The sequence below is a fragment of the Rattus norvegicus genome, chromosome 17 (genome assembly GCF_036323735.1).
Source record: "Rattus norvegicus strain BN/NHsdMcwi chromosome 17, GRCr8, whole genome shotgun sequence".
NCBI classification, from domain to species: Eukaryota; Metazoa; Chordata; class Mammalia; order Rodentia; family Muridae; genus Rattus; species Rattus norvegicus.
In genome coordinates this window covers 20,654,691-20,676,008 of record NC_086035.1, presented here as the reverse complement: position 1 = coordinate 20,676,008, position 21,318 = coordinate 20,654,691, and the positions used below count along the sequence as shown (strand labels likewise).

The 21,318-nt window shown below is 47.4% G+C and overlaps 1 pseudogene across 1 annotated transcript in view; it reads right to left on the bottom strand.

The window, feature by feature from the left end:
• Positions 1 to 6,184: 6,184 nt before the first annotated feature.
• The window catches only part of LOC103694056 (proteasome maturation protein pseudogene), a 32,076-nt pseudogene continuing 16,942 nt past the window's right edge, over positions 6,185 to 21,318 (bottom strand). The window contains exon 2 of the transcript XR_010059125.1: positions 6,185 to 21,228. The product of XR_010059125.1 is annotated as a proteasome maturation protein pseudogene (transcript). The remainder of the gene's footprint in view (positions 21,229 to 21,318) is intronic.

Sequence of the window (21,318 nt, the reverse complement as noted above, 5' to 3'; positions counted from 1 at the left end):
AGCGCCACCTGAGAGCCAAGGGACAGAGACCGCGGGCTCTGGCTTCGAGATCTACTGAGGACGAAAACCTACAGTTAGCCTGAGTGAGGTGGCAGAGAGGAATCCAGAGGCTTTGAAGACAGACTCCACCCCGTGGCTGGGGCAGTGGGGCCGAGGGTGGGCGTTCACTTCTAAAATGTTGACGAGGTGACAGCTCTGGATCTGTAAAGCCACCGTGTGTCCCTGCCTCAATGTCTGGCTGTCCTGGGCATCCCTAAGGGAAGAGAATCTTCCCTCCTCCCAGACCGGGAAGAGTGGTGCCTGGGTCCCAGCCAGCAGGTGGAAAGGTAGCTGCTCCTGCCTGGAGCAGAACTAGGTATGCACAGGCAGGTCTCTAAGGCAGGAAGCGTGTCCCCACTATGTGTCGTTGCTAGGAAGCTCAGCCTGGAGGTTTGGAGCTAGGGACACTGGAAGGAATCCTGAGGACGGACTGAGCCATGTCATGTATGCCGACACCACCCTACCGGCAAGCTTCATGCTCAACCCTCTTTTTTACTTCTTATTCAGAGCGTGGTGTGGATGTTCATGCCTGCAATCCCAGCGCTAGAGAGCCAGCGCAAATTGAGTATAATAAGTTCAGGGCCAGCCTGGTCTACTTAACAAGTTCCAGGCCACACAGGACTGTGTATTGAAGATACCGTCTGTAAAACAACACAAAACAAAGATTAAAAAGAGCCAGGGTATTAATTAGTAGGAGTTTATGCATTTGTGACCTCCCTGCTTCAGCGGGACTTCCAGGTGGTACCACGGGCCTACACCTCCAGGTCCAGCTGTCTCATGGATCTTAAATCTTTCAGTCATGTCCAACCTGTGATCCAGAGGCCCCCACACACCCCAGGATAGCTATGAACACAGTGCAAGTCCAAGTTGTATGCTTAATTGAAATACTATGAGGTTGTTTTTCTTGGTTACTCGATTGGGTAGTTCTTTGAGCATGAGTTTTGTCACAGTGTCAGAAGGGTTAGACGAACCAGGGGAGGTGGTCTTTCACTTCCTGATAGGCAGACTATAATATATAGTACTATATAATATAGAATATAATAATAAAGTCAGGCTGCATCTTAAGAATCTGTCCTTACAGGTGAGCTTACACTTCCCAGTTCTGCGTTTCTATCAAGCCTCAGGAGAAACCTGTTGCCTGAGTGAACATCACTGTGAACTCAGTGATATTCATCCTAGCAAACTCAAGGGAATACCTGTCCACGGAGTACGTGGATCCCAAAGACAATGTCTTAAAACCGTTTGGGCCAGGGGAGAGGAGTTGTGCTAACAAAATTAACAAGAGACAGGTAATTCAGCAGTGAGGCAGAGGATGACGATGAGGCTCGCTGCGAACCAGCCTCATCCCAGAGCACTTCTACCCCCTGCACACACCTCCCTTTTCCTTCCCTCAGCTGTACCTGGGAGGGGGGAAATGCTCCTGCCATCCCAGTTTTTCAGTAAGAATTGAGCATGCAGCTGACTACAAGGGTCATGTAAGTGGAAGAGATGGTTTTCCAACTTTGAAAAAGTTATCTGTTCCCAAGATAAGAAAAGATGCTCAGGCAGTCTGCAAGCTGGCAGCCCTGCCTTGCTGTCCCCTTCTGCAAGAAAGCTTGATGAAGAGTTGGGTTTTCAGAGGGTGCTCTCTCTGGTGTCTTCCCAGAGCCTCTTTGGCTCCTGTAACCCTGGCCACAGCTAGACAAACCTCTCGGACAGTCCCCAGTGGATCATGTCCTCTCTGGTGGTACATGGGGTCTTGCTGACTCAGATGGCTCCTTGTTTTCCCATTGTAGGGTCCATCGGTCCATGAGGACCCATCTCCCATGGAGTGAAATTGTGTGGTGCTGGTCCCTATCTCTGAGGGCAGTCTCCGAATCCTTTCTGGTCTATTCTGAGTCCCAACTCAGAATAAAAGAATTGGGATAGCCAGACTCGTGGATAAAGAGTGAAACGGAGGTTCCTGGGACTGGAGAGAGAAGTGGGGAATTTCCATGTGTGTGGGGGTATAGTTTCTGCTAGGGACAAAGAGAGTTTTATAGCTGATGGTCACACAGCACTGTGACTTACGGACAGCCACTGAACCATATGCTTATAAGATTAAAGTGTACCTCATAAGATTAAACAGTACCTCATGTCCTTATATTTTTACCACCATTTTAAAATACATTCTGATGGGAACCAACTTGAAGATGTTATATGAAGTTAAACAAGCTGATCACAGAAGGGCTGATTCTGTATGATCCGTGTCCTCACTTGAGGAATAGAACAGACAGAATGATACACATTAAACAGGGATATACTAGATTGGCTTATAGGAAATGGTCTGGGTTGTCCAACAATGGTTATCTTCATACTGGAGAAGCCTGAGACCCCTGTAGCTCTTTAGTCCATGAAGCAAGATACCTGGACCATCCCAGTTGGATGCTGAAAGCCTCTGGTCTTCAGTCTAGGTTTGAAGGCTGGAGAAGAATGACAAGAGCCCCAACAGGGTAGATGAACCTGCAAGCATGACCAGAAGGCAGCCAGGCAAAGAGCAAACATTTCCCCCTGGGGTTTCCCTTTGCCTAGCTGTCACCCACACTTGGATGGGACCTCTTTTCACTCCATGTACCCTCATTTAGAAAATCCCTTATCAGCCTGGAGAGATAGCCCAGCAGTTAAAGGCTGGGCTCACAACCAAAATATAAGAAAATCCCTTACCACTGCACCCAGTGGCTTCCCTGTTGGTCGATTCCAGAGCCATAATGCTATCCACAAGAAGTATCTAGAAGTTTCTCAACCTTCCTAACGCTGGGACCCTTAATACAGTTCCTCACACTGCGGTGACCCTTGCCTCATTGCTACTTCATAACTGTAATTTTGCTACCGATATGAATCATAATGCAAGTATCTATGTTTTCCAATGGCCTTAGGCAAACCCTGCGACAGGGTCATTTGACTGACAGAGGGATCCTGACCGATAGGCTGAGAACTGCTGATCTAGAACACTCATAGAAAACAGAACTGAGGACGGATGAACTGGGGAGAGGGGTTGGGAAGCCATTGTTTGACAGTTCAAGGATTGAAATGAAAGCCTTCTACGGATGAATGATGGCGACTGCCGCACAATACAAGTGTGCTGGGTAGAGTCTCTCCAATGTACACTGTAAATGGTTACAACTATAAATATTGTATCATGTATTTTTTTGCTGTGATAGACAATTTTTTCTTTACATAACGACAATATCGGGTAGCACACCCTCTAAGACTTTTCTTTGCGTGAATGTGAAAGTTCTTGATCAGGCCCAGTAGTATACACCTGTAACCGCAGCCCTTACGAGGCTGAGACAGGGCCATTTTGGTCTACACAGTAGCACAACAAAGTCAAAGCAGGCACTTTTCACAGAGTAAAGAGACACTGACAGTTTCCCACTGCTCCCAGGACAAAGACCACCATGGACTTTTCAATCCAAGAAAACACTGCAGTCCCCTTCAGAAATGCTGTCCACCCCCCACTCCCCAACCCCCATCCGCCACCAGAGATTCAATCCATAAGGAAAATGGCCAGCTGCAGGCTCAGCAACCCTGAAGACCTGCCCTTTGAGAACAGCTACTGAAGAGGTGTCCCCTTGCTTTCTTGAGGGAGCCTATGCTCATGACCCAGGTGAGAAAGGCCCCTCAGTCCCCAGCGGTCTGTGCCTTCCCCAACCCCGGGAGTCAGTGTATGGAGCAGAGGCTGCAGCAGGTGTCTGTGTGGTTTTGCCACTGACAGCGACAGGCCTCACTGTAAGGTGAGAAAACCGCTGAGGACCAGGCATGCAGACCTCCACCGAATGCAGCTGGGAGCCTGCCCAAGCTGATGTCTTCGGGCTGGTCTGTTCTCGCTTCCTGACAAGGGCCTGCACTCCCTTGCCTCCCTGTCTGCAAATTCCTTGGGCTCAGCCTCCAGTGGCAGCTGAGCTTTAGAAGGGGTTGGTTTTTATGACTGGAGCTGTCGGCTGGAGAGACATGTTTTAAAATTCATGACCTTTCCCATTAGGGTTCACAAAACAGATCAGACTCAGAGATGAAAGCTGAGTTGATTCTCTCACAGGCATCTCCACCCCTCCCCATCCCCTGGACCCACCCCTCCTTTTGGCTTCTTCCTCCCCCAGATTTCCTTCTCCATTGTCCTCTCTGATCTTTTGCATTTAGCCCCGTTTTTTTAATCCCAAAGCCAAATGAAAATTGCCCTGTCTCTAAACAGAGACTGCAATGAAGCCTGACTCTCAAAGGTATCTCCCTTGGTCAGGTAGGGAGAGGCCAGCCAGGGGACAGCTGTCCCAGAGAGATAGAGACCACTTTAGAGTTAAAAGGGAGCCAGGCAACAAGGGCAGAGGAGTAGAAAGGCCCATTCTGGGACAATCCCTCTAGGCTGGGGGAGGCCAGGACACAACAGGGACCACAATCAGGCCAATACGCTTTCGCATTCGGCAATGCATGCCAGGGAAATCAAAGAGGATGTTTGCTTCCTGCCAAGGTATAAACAACAACAGAGTTCCCAGGGAATCTGTCCTCAGCTGCCCTTCCTTGGAGCATCTCTCCTCCTGGGCTTCTCTGAGGGCCCCAGTGAAAAGCAATGCCCAACAGCCAGGCTCTGCCGCAGACTGCCATACAGGAAACCTGTGGACTCTTACAGCGCAAATGGGAAGGGAAGAGAAGAGAAGAGAACTGCTGACTTCAGGAATATTTGACGCCAAGGACTCTCACAGTGAGAGAGGGCATCTGTTCCCAGGAGAGATGGGTAAATTTAGTGAGAACAGATTCGCTACATTCTCTGTGTGTATATAAAGCCCAGTTAGTCTGTTCATAAGCCAGAAAGTTGATCATTTCAGCCACAGGTCCTGGTGAATCAACTCAGCCACAGTACTGGTACTTGGTCAAATGCTTAGATATAGGTATTGTCTTAGTCAGGGTTTCTATTCCTGCACAAAACACCATGACCAAGAAGCAAGTTGGGGAGGAAAGGGTTTATTCAGCTTACACTTCCACATTGCTGTTCATCACCAAAGGAAGTCAGGACTGGAACTCAAGCAGGCCAGGAAGCAGGAGCTGATGGAGAAGCCATGGAGGGATGTTACTTACTGGCTTGCTCTCCATGGCTTGCTCAGCTTGCTTTCTTATAGAACCCAGGACCACCAGCCCAGGGATGGCTCCACCCACAATGGGCTGGGCCCTCACATCCTTGATCACTAATTGAGAAAATGACTTACAGCTGGGTCTCATTGAGGCATTTCCTCAAGGGAGGCTCCTTTCTCTGTGATAACTCCAGCTTGTGTCAAGTTGACACACAAAACCAGCCAGTGCGGGTATGGAGTTACTCTGAGGGAAAGGTTAATACTCAGATTATTGAAGTCAATAGTCAAAGTAAACTAGATTACCCTGCATGGGAGTCTCCTTCTGCCAACTGAAATCCTCAAGGAAAAAGAACCAAATTTCCCCAGAACCCTCAGACCCGGGAGGACGTGGGAACTGTGCTTGGAATCTTCAGATCTGCACTGCTACTCAGGCCTGCGCTCAGTGTTCAGCCCGCCCATCTACCCTGCAGAGGTCAGGATTTCCACCCTGAGGCCAGCTCAAGAGAAAGGCCCCTCTTGTCCTGGAGAATCCTGACTAATACTCCTGCTGTGGTTTGAACATGTTCCTAGAAGTTCATCTGTTGGGAACATAACTAATGCACTGGTGGCATTTGAAGGTGGGGTCTTTGGGGGGGCATCCTTAAGACTAAATTCAGGAGTTCATGAGGGGAGGGTCCCATGATAGTAGGAGTAACTTGAGGCAGAAGACAGGCTTCCTCGTAACTGTGTGCGTCAGCTTTTCCATTGCTCTGACAAAATATCTAAGATATTTTGGGGGCAAGGGAGAGTCCCTCAGCTCCCAGCTTCAACTATGTCACTCTATGGTTATAGGACCCTGACACTTGGGGTCTGCTGCAGTACCTCTCACCACAGTCACAATGTATGGTGCAAGAGGTCCTCAGGGAAGCCAGGAAATTGAAGTGATAACAGAAAGGAGATTGGGGTCCCTTGCCCTTGGACACCTCCTCAGTGACCTCCACTAGGCTCCACCTCCTACAGGTTCTGTCACCTCTAAATTCAGATATGGGCTCCCACCCAAGCCTGTAGACCACAGACTTTGGGGACACTTCTTTTTTTTTTAAATGATAGAATTTATTTTAATATATGTATTCACAAATACTATTTTAAAAATAAGCATGTAAATAATAATTATAAAACATAAATCAGCCCTAATTTAATATCATCAGAGAAGAGAGCAAATATAGAAGTCAGTCTAACATTGTTGCATTTGCCTTTTAATGTCAGAAGAAACACTTACACATTGCAATTTATCCTTTATCCTGTTACTATGAATGCCCCTCTTGTAACTTACATTCAAATCATTAAAATCTCTCTTTTTTTTTGGTTCTTTTTTTCGGAGCTGGGGACCGAACCCAGGGCCTTGCGCTTCCTAGGCAAGCACTCTACCACTGAGCTAAATCCCCAACCCCCATTAAAATCTCTTAACAGTTATTAAAGTACTATTAAGTGGGGATACTTCTAAACCACAGCACATATGATTAATGCAGTGGGAAAGTTCTCAGCATATATGAGGATCTCTTAGATCTCCCAGCCTCCTGAGATATATATATATATATTTTTTTTTTCTTCTTATAAATGACTCTGTCTCTGGCATTCCATTATAGCAAATCAAAGGGGTGAAGACATCACTCATACACCCATTTTGCAGATGAAGAAACTGAGGCACAAGCAGTTTGAAGTCCTGGCCCATATATTGAGGCTAGTGGTATCTTAGGCAAGGCAGGAATATGTGCCACCTAGAACCAGATTGGGTCTCTTGCTTTACGCATACTGAAGCCATGATTTATCTCACAGGAAATCAAAGCTACTAGTCCAGCAGCAAATCACAGGAGATGAGAGGTAAGAGCTAGAAGTGTCTGTAGACATTTGAAACCAGTGATGTGTGTTATCCAGCTAGGCTTCACTTTGATGTGCGACTTTAAGTATGTGATTTAAATCTCGCTGGGGCCTCCCTGAGAACTTCACAGGCTGCTGATGAATTAAACGGGATAATTTCACGTGCAAGTAATCTTTCCCAGGATAGGAATGAGAAGTCATATGGACTGTGGGATTAGACAGCAGACAGCTCCTGATTCTAATAGACTAAGTCTCTACTCACCTGACCTACCAGAAGTAATCTATAAATAGCTCCCTCTCAAATTTCCACTCAAAACCTCCAGTGTAGCAACTACCCATGCCGGTACCTATGGTTAGATCCGACCTGCCTGTGTTCACAGCCAGACAGCCTAGCTGTCCCTGTGATGGACTTGATTCCCACCTGGTGCCAAGCATCACCTCCAATAGGGGCAAGTTGAGTTCCCAGGTGGGACCCACCTCTGTGACAGCATCAAAAGACTCATGATGGTGTCTGGTCCCAGCTGGTGGCACTACTGAGAGAGCATTGTGTAATGGGTGTGCTAACCTCATCAGCAGGTTAGTCAACGGATCAATCAGAGCAGAAGGAACCAGTAGGGGATAGGGGCTGGTTGAACAAAGTAGGTCATGGAAGTTGTGCTTTCAAGGGTGCGTCTTGCCACCATATCCTCCCCACTCCCTCCCCTGTGCCTGCTTCCTGGAGGCCATGATGTGAGCAGCTTTGCTCTACTGTGTAGTCACGCCCTCTGCCATGATGTTTGACCTGGTCTCAGACCCAAGCAACCATGGCCTGAGAGCATGAACCAAACACATCTTTTCTTCTTCCACTGGGCCAGCCAATCCAGGTGAACCTGTGCATTCTGGGTTCAGAGAGAGGCCCCGTCTCAAAAAATAAGGAGACCTGCATGAAAAAGACATGTACGCAACTCCCTACCCCCCACATTCTCTCAAGGGGGTGGGGGGAGAAAGAATTAAAAAAAAAAAAAACATTGTTAAGAATCTGAAACTCGGGGCTGGAGAGATGACGCATTGACTAAGAGCACTGACTGCTCTTCCAGAGGACCTGAGTTCAATTCCCAGCAACCACATGGTGGCTCACAGCCATCTGTAATGGGGTCTGATGCCCTCTTCTGGTGTGTCTGAAGACAGTGACAGTGTACTCATATTCATAAAATTAATAAATAAATCTTTTTTAAAAAGCTGAAACTCTTCAGAAAGTTAATAATATTAATTAATTGGTGCTATACAAAATGTAAACTTGACAGAGCTTATGACAAACTCTTCAGAAAGCGTTCCAGAGCCCTATTCCTGCCTCCAGAACATTCACCTGAGCCACCATGCTGAACCCTCCTGAGGGCACATACACCCATTGTTAGCAAGTATTAAGATTTTTTTTTTTTTTTGGTTTTGTTTGTTTGGTTTTTTTGTTGTGAGGAAAGAGACAATAGTTCTTTTCCAACTCTGTCTCTTGAAACTCCAACCGAGAAAGCCTTTGAGACACTCAGGCTCTGTTTCCTTCTCTGCTGAGAAGAGAAATAGTGGGAAAAACCCTAACAGCTACCTCAAAAAGACGCTCAGCTGCTCACGCGTTCACGGTGCGCCTTGCTCAGCTGGGCAGTGGGGGAGAAGGGGGAGGTGACATGACGCAGGGGCAGGAATCAGTGAAAGCACTTGCCATCAGATTGAAATCCTGTACAGCACAGATTAGTGGTGCTGTCCCTAACTAAGCACATCTCTAGTCCTGGGATGCCTCCATGAAATTACTTGAATTAACATGAATGTGGTATCAGCGGTATGGAAATATCTATCCTATTTTAAACATTGAGAGCCCCTCTTTTTAAAAACAGAGAAGGGAGGAGGGAAGGATGAAAATTATCTTAATAACAGTACGAAGTCTTCACAAAGTCTGAGTGGAAATGGAAGAGGATGAAGGGGAACCCTGGCATAGCGTCTGTCTGTCTGAACACAGTCTGTCCTGCTTGGCTTCCTGTGAGGTGGACTCGTAACAGGTTAGATTAGCCTTAGTAGCTGATATGGTGACGGCTTCTCTGATAATAAACAAGGAGTTGCCCACCTGGCCACCCAACTCGGTTTGCATTACGCCCTTGCGTTTCCTGTACGTTGGCCTTGGGTACCTCTGTCATCACCTTATACCAGACTCGGGGTTTGTTTGATTAGGAGCCCCAGTACATTCTTCACGATGAGCTCCGGATTCCCTAACTTAATTTCCTGTTCAAGTCATTTTCACCGAGTTATACCTTCATCTGCACATTCTTGCAAATGTATGACTTAAGCTCCCAGAGAGACTGTCAAATTCCATTAGAAGGGAATCCTGCCTTGACTCTACGAGTATTTACCAAGAGAGCCTGTATGGTGATTTGACCCATAGGGAATGGCACTGTTAGGAGGTGTGCCCTTGTTGGACTAGGTGTGGCTTTTTTGGAGGACGTGCATCCCTAGCAGGTAAGCTTTGGGGTCTCAGAAACTCAAGCCGATTCTCTTCTTGCTGCCTGCAGATCAAGATGGAGAAGTCTCATCTACCTCTCTAGCACCATGTCTGCCTGTGAACCACCATGCTCCCCACCATGACAAAAATGGACTAAACTCCCGAAACTGTTAGCCAGTCCCAATTAAATGTTCTTTCTTTAGAAGAGTTGCTATGGCCATGGTGTCTCTTCCCAGCAAAAGAACCCTAACTAAGACAGCCTGCTACATATGGCAGAAGGTGTCTGTGCAGAAACAAAAGGGGATTCAGGTAGGGAATTTAATTGTCGCAGAATGGGGACCCCCCACACTAGGCTCAGAGCGGGCAGATCATGCTCTGGGTCCTGCAGCACTGAGGGTTCCAGGGAAGAGACAAACGCTTACAGGATTCACCTCTCTGCTACTGATGTCTACTTGCCCTGACACTGCCTTTGGCAGAAACTTCCAGAGCCTTCCCTTCTTTGACATCCAGAGAACCAAACTCTCGGTTTGTGCCCATAACCTATACCACTAACAGAGGTGATGCTGCAGCTTTTGATTGGATAGGGCCCGACTAATTACAGTAGTGATGATGATGATGATGACGACGACGACGACGACGATGATGTAAGTTGAGACAGAAATGTGACTGGAAATACAAACAAAGCAATGGCTCTTCAAGTTGGGCTTCTTGCTTCTGCCTCCCGGTCCCCTGTGCCCAGCTGAGCCTCACTGCCAGCTTGGAGCAGCAGCAGCAGCAGTTTGATGCCAGTTTCTCGCGGGGTTGCCACACTCCCTGACGCGTGCCATCCAGCCTAATCTACTCGAGCTGTATCGAAATGAAAAATGAACAGGAGGTAGATCTTGCTGCTAAAACATATGTGTCAGAAAATCATTATGAGTATTAAATTACAGCAATAAAACGAACCAGAACTAATCTTGCAAATTAAGATCCAATAAATTCTTTTTTCATGGACATACCTTTTCTCTTAAAAAAAAAAAAAGAAAGAAAGAAAGAAAGAAAGAAAAGAAAAGAAAAAAATCGCAAAATAAAATTGAGACCAGCTGCGTGAAAAGCTGAGTCTACGGCTTTGGCAGACGGAATTGGGAAGAGGTATGAAACCTGCCTTTTCAATGTGATAAATGGGCGTGTATTCTTGAGGGCAGGGGCGGAGGCTGACTAGCGGACAGCTATTGCCCCTGTGCCAGATGCTATAATGATCGGATTTTACACTGAGGTACCTATGTGGTTTTGGTGTTCAGTTTATTCATACGTGTTCCCGCCCCTCTCCTCGGCCCCTCCCCCTGCGCGCCCCCCTCCCCCCTTTGCTCCTTGGCTGGGGTCCTGCTGACATAAGAAACTAGTACATTGCTGATAACCTCTTATTTTGGAAGAGAGGACGCTGCCGTTCAAATTAAATCTGAAGCTATAAACAAGCCTTTGGAGAGTTGCCTGCTCCCTGGAATAACAGGATAACGCGCTCCCCGCCCCCCCACCCTGCGGGAGAAAAGAGACTGTAATTAGTTCATTGTCCGCCAATGGGCACAAAGGGCGCAATGCCCCGCACTGGGCTCCCTTTCAAGGCAAGATCTCCGGGCAGATGTTAATTAAGTGAGTAACTTCTATGGTCTCCTGGAAACGGCTCCCCTTCCAAAAGGGGACATTGAGGAAAGGGTGTGTGCCCTGACCAAGAACATACAGAAAGAGTCCCGGAAGAAGAAGAGAAACGAAACAAAACAAAACAAACAAACAAACAAAAAAACCCAGGATTCATCTCCCCGCTGTCAGCCCTCCTGCTGCTGGCACTGGCAGAACGTTCCAGAGCCGTTCTTCGACGCTTGCCGAACCAAACTATTTATAGCCGCGCAATCATTATAAATAAATCTGTTTGTGCCGCGTGGCGCCTTGGCCCCGCATGAGTTAAAACTCTCGGCTGGCAGCTATAAATAGCTGTTACACGCTCCAGTGTGACGACTGACGGGTACGTCCTCAAATTGTGACAAATAATGACAAGTTTGTTTGACAAACATTCCGCTGACATTCATCTGATTTTGAATAAATGGTGCCGCTTTCTTAATTTGGTCCCTGAGGCCCGGGATCTGGGAGACTTTCTTTCTTCTCCCTCCCTCACCTCCTGCCCGGGAACTGTCCTGCAGTCCGAGGTTGTTTTCTCCCCCTAATCAACTGGAAGGGATTGAGGCCATTTAGGGGGAAGCTTATTAAATCCATCATTTGTCTCCTGGGACAGTTCTGCTGTAGGGGCTTTGCAAGGGTCTGGGGAGTTTTGTTAATGACATGAGTGCCAGAGGGAGACAGAAGGGAATGAGAGGGCCAGGCTGGGGTGTTGGGCAATGCAAGATACAATAGGAAGACGAAGTGAAATTGAACCCAAAAAGTTGAGTTCTCGGGCTTCAAGGAGGATCCGAGAAATACATGTTCTGGAAGCCTCTTAAAAGGAAACAGGGAAAGATGGGTGTGTGGGCAGAGGGACTCACAGCCTGGTGCCCCTGGGGAGTTGTCTAGGACTAGGTTGAGGTCCCCAGAGCCTGAGGTCCCTTCTCTAGGTCAGCTGGTGTTAACATGCATCCTGTGTTACACAGGATCTTAAAATACACGCAGACTGTCTATTGTAACGAGGTCCTTATGCTGGGAGAGCTGGGATGAACTAAACTTCCACATCCAGGGCTCCATGTTCATCAACCATCGGGTGGCTTACTGCCTTTAAAGCCCTTCAAACCGTCCTGTCTGGGGCTAGCACCCTCTCTCTCTGTACTAACTCTGTGTATAACCCCATGCATGTTCTTTGAATGTGTGTGTATATATGTTATGTGCATGTGAGTGTGTGTGTGTGTGTGTGTGTGTGTGTGTGTGAGTAGATGTGTATGTGTATTGTGGGGGGGAGCGTATGTATGTGTGTCTGAGTGTGTATGTGTATGTGTGTGTATGTTTGTGTGTGTGAGTTTATGTGTGAGTGTGAATGTGTGTGGTTGTATGTGAGAGTGTGTGTATGTGAGTGTATCGTGAGTGTGTATAAGAGTATGTGTGAATGAGTATATGTGTGAGTGTGAGTGTGTATGTGATCGTGTGTACTTATGTGTGTATGTGTATGTGAGTGTGTATGTGTGTATGTGAGTGTATGTGTGAGTGTGTATATGTGTGAGTGTGTGTACGTACGTGCATGTGTGACTGTGAGTATGTGCATGTGACTGTGTGTGATTATGTATGTATGTGTATGTGAGAGTGTGTGTGAGTATGTACGTGAGTGTATGTGTGAGTATGTGCATGTGTGAGCATGAGACTATGTGTGTGTATATGTGTGCAGGGGCACATGCATAAGATAATGCATACGTACATAAAGAGTAGAAGACCCTCTTGGGAGCTGTCAATGTTGGGTTTTGTCTTGTTATTTGCTTGTTTGGTTTGGTTTTGAGACAGAGTCTCTCTCTGGTCTGTAACTGACCAAGTAGGTAAGACCAGTGGCCAGTGAGCCCAGGATCTCCCTGTCTCTGCCTCCCCAGGGCTGGGATTACAAGTGCATATCATCACGCCCCACGAATTTTACTGTGGGTGTTGGGGACTAGATTCAGATCTCCATGCCTACGAGACAAGTACATTCCTAACTAAACTAGCATCTGAGCCCTCCCTTTTCTGGTCTGTCCTCCATAAAGCTTTCGCCATCTTTTCAACACTCGACTCTAACCACAAAGCTGCTGTCCCCTGCTTAGCTCCTTCCTGGCCTGAGATGGGACTGCAGAAAGGGGACCTTGCTCTCAGAGCCCTCTTGAGCCTGTTCGATGTTACTATGACAAAACACCAAGGTCAAGGAATGCACATGTAAAGAGCTTTACTTTTCTCATAGCTTTGGGGGCTGAAAGGGGTGACAGTGGCTGCCTACACCACAGCATGAAGGTGGTGTCTCGATGGGAATGTGTGCGAGGCAGATGGTGGCAAAACAACAGGCAAGAGAGTTCCTGTGAGGCTCACTGCTTTACAACCATCCACTCTTGGGGAAAGTAACTAAGCCCTAAGAGAACTACATCAATCTCTTCCTAGGGTAGTGCCCCAGTGACCTGGTTACCTCCCACTAGATCCCATCTCTGAAAGGTCTATTGCACTGAGGGTCAAGCTGTCAGCACACAAAACTTTGGGGAACATCCTCAAATCATATCCAAACCACCGTTGTGTCCTACAAGGGCAAGACAAGGCAGAGCCTTAAGTTGTATGCCCTAGTTCCCCTTGCTTACCTCATTGTCTTACCTGCTTCTCCTGAGGTAACTTCCACATCCCACTGGTCTCCATCTGCCTAAATTATTGCAGATTCAATGCTCTGGTCAGCCAAGCCTTAAATGATCAGCTCTATCCTCTTACATAGGACAAATCTATGCTCTGCCTCACAGTGAGTTCCTCCCTCACCTCAGAGTGTGTGCCCTCAGATGACCCGGTCCCTTTCTGTGTCCAGACTGGCTTTCTGGACCCCTAGTGAATGCCTGTGGAAGCCAAGGTTTCCACAAAGCTGGCCCAAGCCAGCTGCCTGCATCTCCCCTGGATCCCTGCCCTCTTATCCCTGGCTTCCTCTTAGCACCAGCCTGTCTTAATCTTGCCTTGCAGAGAGATCTGTGAATTTGCTCATGTTTAATCCTCTTTCCCAGTGGTCAAGAGTGTACTCCTTTAATCAGTCTGGTACCATCTAGCCTGGTGTCTACCCAGGATAGGGTAATTGTGAGAGTCAACTTCCTAAAAATACCAGGAAACAAACAAATCGCCAACAGCAACAACAACAACAACAGCCAGGGCTGAAGAGACCGCTCAGCTGTCAAGCACTTTCTGCTCGCAAAGAGGACACACACTTGGTTACCAGCACCTACATGGCAGCTCACAGGAGACTTTAACTCTAGTTCCTGAGGCTCTGTCCCTAGGGTGTCTGAGGTCCCTTTCATGAGCTCATGACAGAACCCAGAACAGGGCAACATCAGAGCCCACGGAGGAGAAGCAGATGCAACGCGCTGACAAGCTAACCACCAAAGTGCAAAGCCACAAATTAAAAACTCCTTAAAGAGCCAAATCCTTGCTTAAAAGTTACAGGAGTTGGGGGGAGGACTCTGGCTCCCTTTGTGCATTTCCGTATTAGCACAGTCACACTTGGCCATGCAGATGTCAGTTCCAATAAACACCAGGGCTTTCCAGGGCCCCGGCCTCTAATTGAAGGGATTGTTACTGTTGGTGAATGGCTGGGGAATTAATTAGTGGAGAGCAAACCAGTTCATAAATGCCTGCTTTGTAAGGGGTCCTCACGTCCTGGGGACCTCGACTCCTGTGGCCAGCTCTGTCCTAGGAACCCGTGCCAGCAAATGGTATTTATCACCCTTATCGGCCTCACCTGGAGATGGGCTTCCCCGCGCGCGCGCGCGCGCGCGCCGTATGCACCACCAGGTTTGTTTCTTCCGGGGGCCCAGCAGGCATTGTGGGAAAAACTCCCTCGGATCTTCTGGCTCTCACTCCCACAGGCTGACTGAGTTTTGAAAACAGGCTTCATTTGCAAGTCAGAGATGGAAACAAGAGCGCAGGCTTCGCACAGCCCACGCCGTTCCCAGTTTGCGTGCAGGTTCGAACACGTGCTCACGCGTGCACTCCAGCTACTGCACGTGCATACACACAGCTGCTCAGATCGCTGTTAGGCTGGGTGCAACTGATTCCAAACCCACTTCTGAGCTGGATAAAGCAAGCCGATTCTTCAGGGAAGCATTATTCCTCAAGACTTAAGACGAGGCGGGAAGGGCAAGTCTCCCAAGCCCCCTTCCCTCACATAAACTCGGCTCAGAACGAACACAGCTGCTAGTTTTGCAAGCTACCCCCGGTAGTCTGCCCTGGGTGCCATCTTGAAATCTTTTACTTGGGGAGTGGGAAGGGTGCTTTATGCCGTTAAATTTGTGGAACTGAGGACGAGATTTTAGAATTGAAGTTTTTTTTTTTTTTTCTCTTTGCATGGTTTATGCTAGACTGTATACATGTTCGTGCTCTATAGTAAAATGTTTCGTAGCTCCCCCCACAATTTTTTGCATTAAAAAATAACCCCTCTAGAGCAGTGGTTCTCACCCTTCCTCATGCTATGGTGACACCCCCCCCACCATAAAATTAATTTCGTCGCTACTTCAGAACTGTAACTTTGCTACTGTTACAAATTGTAATGTAAATATTTTTGAAGATGGAGGTTTGCAAACCCACAGGTTGAGAACTGCTGTTCCAGACTCTGGGCGTGGCCTTGGCAGTCTCGTCTGACCTTTGTAGTCCTGTCCTGGTGTTGAAAATTACCCTGAGTCACGAGGGAGTCTGGGATAGTCTGCACCGAGACCTTGTATCTGGTTTCTGGTTGGCCTCAGGAGAGAAAAAGGAGGGATTTACTCCTGGAGGCGCCATTTTTCTCTCCTTCTGTGGCATTATCCCTTCTTCCCCACAGGGCTGCTTCTCTGGCTCTCATCGCACTCTCTGTTCTGCTTTAGGCTAAGGGTCTGCTATCAGTTATTCGCACTGTAGAATGAATTAACTCAATTCACATCTAACTCCAACGTTAGAAGGTAGTGTTTGATTTTCATTGGCTTTATAATTAAAGCACAGGCATCTCTGAAGTCGGAAATCTGGGCTCCTGGCTCCTGCAACTGGGGAAAAAGGTAAGCCCTGGGAGCAGCCGCACAGCTCTGTGACAAATATCTCCACTTTAGCTATCGCGTATCACCATTTATTACCCCGTCCCTTCAGAAAGAAGCCCCTCAATGGCATAGGGCTAAGAGAACGATGACAAATAATGTGTCACCAGCAAATGCGCACAGGCCTGGGGGGGGGGGGGGGGCTGAAAGGCAAAACTCTTTATACTTGCATGTAAAATTGTACTTTCTCCATATGTCTGCCGAGAAACAGTGAAATAAAAATATGTCACGATCTCTGGTGCTAGGTTAAGAGATGACGAAATTACAACCCAGAGAAGTGAAAGAAAGCTTTAAGGGTCAGTCACTGATCATGCAATTAGGGGCTTGAACTAGAAAAGAGGTAGGGTGGTCTCTGCCTCCTTTTATCCGACTTCTCTTATTCCGAAGCACTCTAACGAAAGGGACTGGAAATGGCTTTTCCACGACAGTGGCACATTCCTGTAAATCCAGCACTCAGAAGGTAGAGACAGCAGGATTAAGAGTTCAGGGCCATCCTTAACTGCAAAGCAGGTTCAAGGCCAGCCTGGGCTATATGAGTCTCAAAGGGAAAAGAAAATGAAAGAATTGGGAAGAAAAAAGGGAAGAATAAATCCTGAGTCCAATTCGCCCAATGTTCTCCCCTCTGGGTAATTCTCGGTAAATAGACTCAGGAGTGAGGCTGACTTTGTGAGCCTCTTCTCTGTATCGAATCTGCTCTCAGAGAAGAGCAGTGCAGACAGCAACTTAGAAAGGGCGATCACTTATCGAGGCTGCCACCCACTATTCCGACCCACACCCTCATGTTGTGAAGTCCTGTCCCCATACACTGCTCAGGGACCAGAGAGGGGTAAGTCCACTAAGGTCCCACAGGAACTTCCCGATGTTGATCTCCCAGTTCGAAGACAATATCTCAAAGCAGAAGAAGGGATGGTCATCTTCCGTCACAGGTAAACAAACAACTCAATCAACTCAGGTTTATGATAGACCTAGGATCCCCCTGCCAGGACCAACATGGACATATACAACCCCCACCCTTACCTAGACTTTGTGCCTACTACAGCTCTCTCAGCATCACCCACCTCCTGTCACCTGAGATCAGCGGAGATCCCAGCTGTGGCCAGCCTACGTAAGCCATGAAGCTCTCGTTTAGAGATCTGCATTCAGCTATGATGCGATAAGTGGTTCTCATGTACCAGGCTCCGTGCCAAGTTCCAAGCCAGGCTTTCACTGTGCAAAGAAAAGAGAAACCATTCCTATTCTTGACAAGATGATGTAACAATGAGAAAGAAAGACAAACTCAGAGCTAGGGAAGCTGAGGTAAAGGCTCATGGGATTGGAGCTAACCTGGGCTATGTATTGAATTCAAGGCTAGCCTAGGCTATATAGCAAGACACCATCTTCAAAACCAAACATAAGTATCAAAAGGAAGGTAAGGAAATAGGTAGGTGGGGAGGAAGCACAGATTGACCTTTATCTTTATTTGCATGAAGGTCACAGAGAAGAGCCATGCCTCCTCCATCAGCAGGGTGAGTGGCTGAGGAAAGCAGAACACCAGAATGTCCTCTGCCCCAGCCTCATCCCAGGGTCAGCTATGTCTCGTTGCAGAGAGATGGACATGAAACGTTGGCAGCCTTGTCTGTGGGGTGTGGGACATGAAGTACCCTCCTTGCCGTGCCACGTCTTAACTGAATCATGTCACAGGTGTCACTTCATTTCTAAGTCCTTTGTTAGCTCACTTCCAAGGTCTCCGGTCATCCCAAGACTCTGTGTTTGCTTTCTGGTTATTGGGTGGATCACATTTGGACTGCGGTAAGCTCCCCTCACCCAAAGCTGATGTGAAATGATTCTATTGCACTCCCTCCTAAACCAACAGCCAACAAACTAGGACATAAAACAACAGCATAGCATGCGATGGGACACGTGTACTGGTGATGTTTTGTCAATGTGACACAAGCAAGAGTCACCTGAGAAGAGAGACCCTCAACTGAGAAAATGCCTCCATCACAATGGCCCGTAGGCAAGTCTGTGGGACGTTTTCTTGGTTGGTAATTGATGTAAGAGGGCCCAGTGCACTGTGGTGAGTGCTGTTCTGGGCAGGTGGATCTGGGTGGTATAAGAAAGCAGACTGAGGGGTTGGGGATTTAACTCAGTGGTAGAGCGCTTGCCTAGCAAGCGCAAGGCCCTGGGTTCGGTCCCCAGCTCCGAAAAAAAAAAAAAGAAAAAAAATAAAAGAAAGCAGACTGACTAAGCTGTGGAGAGGAAGCCAGTTAGCAGCGTTCCTCCATGTTCTCTGCCTCAGTTCCTGCCTCCAGGTTCCTGTTTTGCTTGAGTTCTTACCTTGGCCTCTCTTGATGATGGACTGTGATCAGGACATATAAACTAAATGAAGCCTTTTCTCCTCGAGATGCTTTTGGTCACAGTCTTTATCATAGAGGCCAAAGGCAAACTAGGATGAAAACACACAGTGAGTATAATCCTAAGAAAGCCATGCCTGATTATAGCCCGGCATAGTATGGCCATTAAAGGGGCAGTTGGTGGGTGGGTGGATGGATGGATGAATGAATGAACAAATGAATGGTGAGTGCTGACATCCTTCTGTATTCATCACTTTTCTCCTTACTGTGACCAAATACCTAACAAGAAGCAACTTAAGAGAAGAAGGGTTTAATTTGGTCAATAGTTTTAGAAGGATATGATCCACGGTAAAGGCATGGTGGCAGGTGGCCCTGTGTGGCAGGAATGTGCAGCTGGGAGTCTTCACCTCACAGCTTGACAGAACAGAAAGCAGAGAACAGGCAGGCCAGACTATAAACCCCAAGGCCTGTGCTCAATGACCCACTTCCTCTGAGGAGAGACCAGCTCCTAAAGAGTCCACAACCTTGCAAAACAGAGCCAACAGCTAGGAACCAAATGTTCAACTACAGGAGCCTATGAGAGACATTTTTAACACCCAAACACACCCCGTTACTCAAAATACATTAATATATGGTATCACATAATGGGGTATAAGAAAGGGACTACTTAATTGTAGGCATAATTATAACATGGTACGATGTGGGCATTCAATAAATGGATGTTGAAGAAGTAAACGGTGGGGTTTGGAGAGATGGCTTTGTGTAATGGTCACACAAGGATGGGGACCGAATTCCACTCTCCAGAATCCAACCAGCTCGATATGCCCATGCATCCCTGTCATTCTGACTGGAAAAGTAGAGATGGGAGGGTCCCCGTGATGCACGGGCCAGCCAGCCTAGCTGACACTGCGAGTCCTGGTTCATAAACATAAGGGAGCAAAGGACTGAGCAAGACACCCAGCATTGCTGACCTCTGACCTCCACATGCATGCATTTGCATGCATGAATATGTACACACAGTTGTGGAGTGGGAGAAAGGAAGATAGGGAGAGGGGGAATCATTAGGCCTAATAATACACACCTGCAGTACCTAGGAAGAGGCAAGAGGATCATGTGTTTTAGCCTTGCATAGACGATGTACTGAGTCTGTCTCAGAAAAAAAAAAAAGAAAAAGAAAAAAAAGGATGGATGAGAGCTATAAACGGATTTTAAGCTACATAAATACCTTCCGTTTCATTCAGCCAGCTGTCAGTGTTATGATTAAATTAAATTCGCTTAGCTCCATCCATCCTCTTCAAGTATGAAATTTAAGTAGGTGAGACCACAGGCACTCTCCCGTTCTTGCCCACTTCTCAGTAAAGCAGGTCTTTGGCAGCAGGGGTGCTGGTGACTAGATGATGGCTTCCTGTCACCTTCTCTCAGGCTGGCTTGACCCTGTGAAGGGCTCATCATCACATTCTGCTCATCAGCAAGTCTACCTTCTTTCTTTGAGCCTGATTACCAGCAACTTTCCTTTTTTACTGAAAGACGAGAGGGGCAAGCAGCCTCCAACTTTCACGTCTAATGTAGTGTGTGTGTGTGTGTGTGTGTGTGTGTGTGTGTGTGTGTGTGTCAAGGACAGACAAAAAATATGACGTTTGCATCTTCTGGTATAAGCATCTTAGCATAGGCAAGCTACTGAGCAGCTCATATCCAACCCTGATATTAGAGCATGGATCTCTTCCTCATCCTGAACAAGCATTTGGATGTAATGCTCTTGCTTTGGCAGGCTGCTATGTCCCATCTTCCTGGCAAGCTTTTCCCTGCTACCCTCGCTGTGACGACCTGCACGGACTGAGTTGCCCCGAGAGGCGAAGGGATCCCAGGCTGAGGCAGCAGCACAAGATATTCCAGAAGCAACTGGGCCAATCCACTTGCTGACTATTCCTGGACTGGGAGGAGAAAGCCTTTCTCTTTTAACCCTTGAAAATGTCAAACGTTGGGTTCTCAAAGGCCTATCTTGTGAAAGGATAGTCCTCTGTGTTCCCACTTCCCTCTCTGAAGTGCTCTTCTGTCCCCAAGTGGAAAGCCCTGGAGTAATCTGTTCGCATGCATACTACAGCATGTGCTGCAGGTCTACATCACACAATTGTGGAGGACTGTAAGTCCTTGCTGCTCCCGACCCTCTAGCTTAAGAGCCATCCCTTCTCGACAGTACAATCCATGCTCTGAGTGGACTCTCAACAGAGCTCCTTCAGCTTGGCTCTCAGAGGTCAGGAGGTAAATTCAGTCGTTGGTTTTCATGGATTTGGTTGGTTGGTTGACTGAGATAAAGTCTCCCGATACAGCCCTGGCTCACTATATAGACCAGACTAGCCTTGAACTCATGGAGATCCACCTGCCTCTGACTCCAGATTGCTGGGGTTAGAGATGCAAGCCAACATGCCTGGCTTTCACGGATTTCTTGAAAGCAAGTTATGTTCTATGTTCATCTCCTGCAGCTGTTGTAACTCATTAACATAAACTTGGGGATTTAAAACAGTAGAAATTTGGATTCTTCAAGTTCCAATATCCTCAAGTCTGAAGTCTAGGTGTGAGACTTTCTTCTGGAGGCTCTAGAGGAGAGTCCTTCCTTGTCTTACCTGGCATCAGGAAGCTCCTGTAAGTCTCAGCTTGTGTCTGCATCATTCTACTCCAGTAGTTCTCAACCTGTGGGTTGAGACCTCTTTGGGGATGAATGACCTTTCCTCAGGGGTCACCTAAGACCATCAGAAAACACAGATATTTGTATTACATAATTCATAACAGTCACAAAATTACAGTTATGAAGTAGCAAAGAAAATAATTTT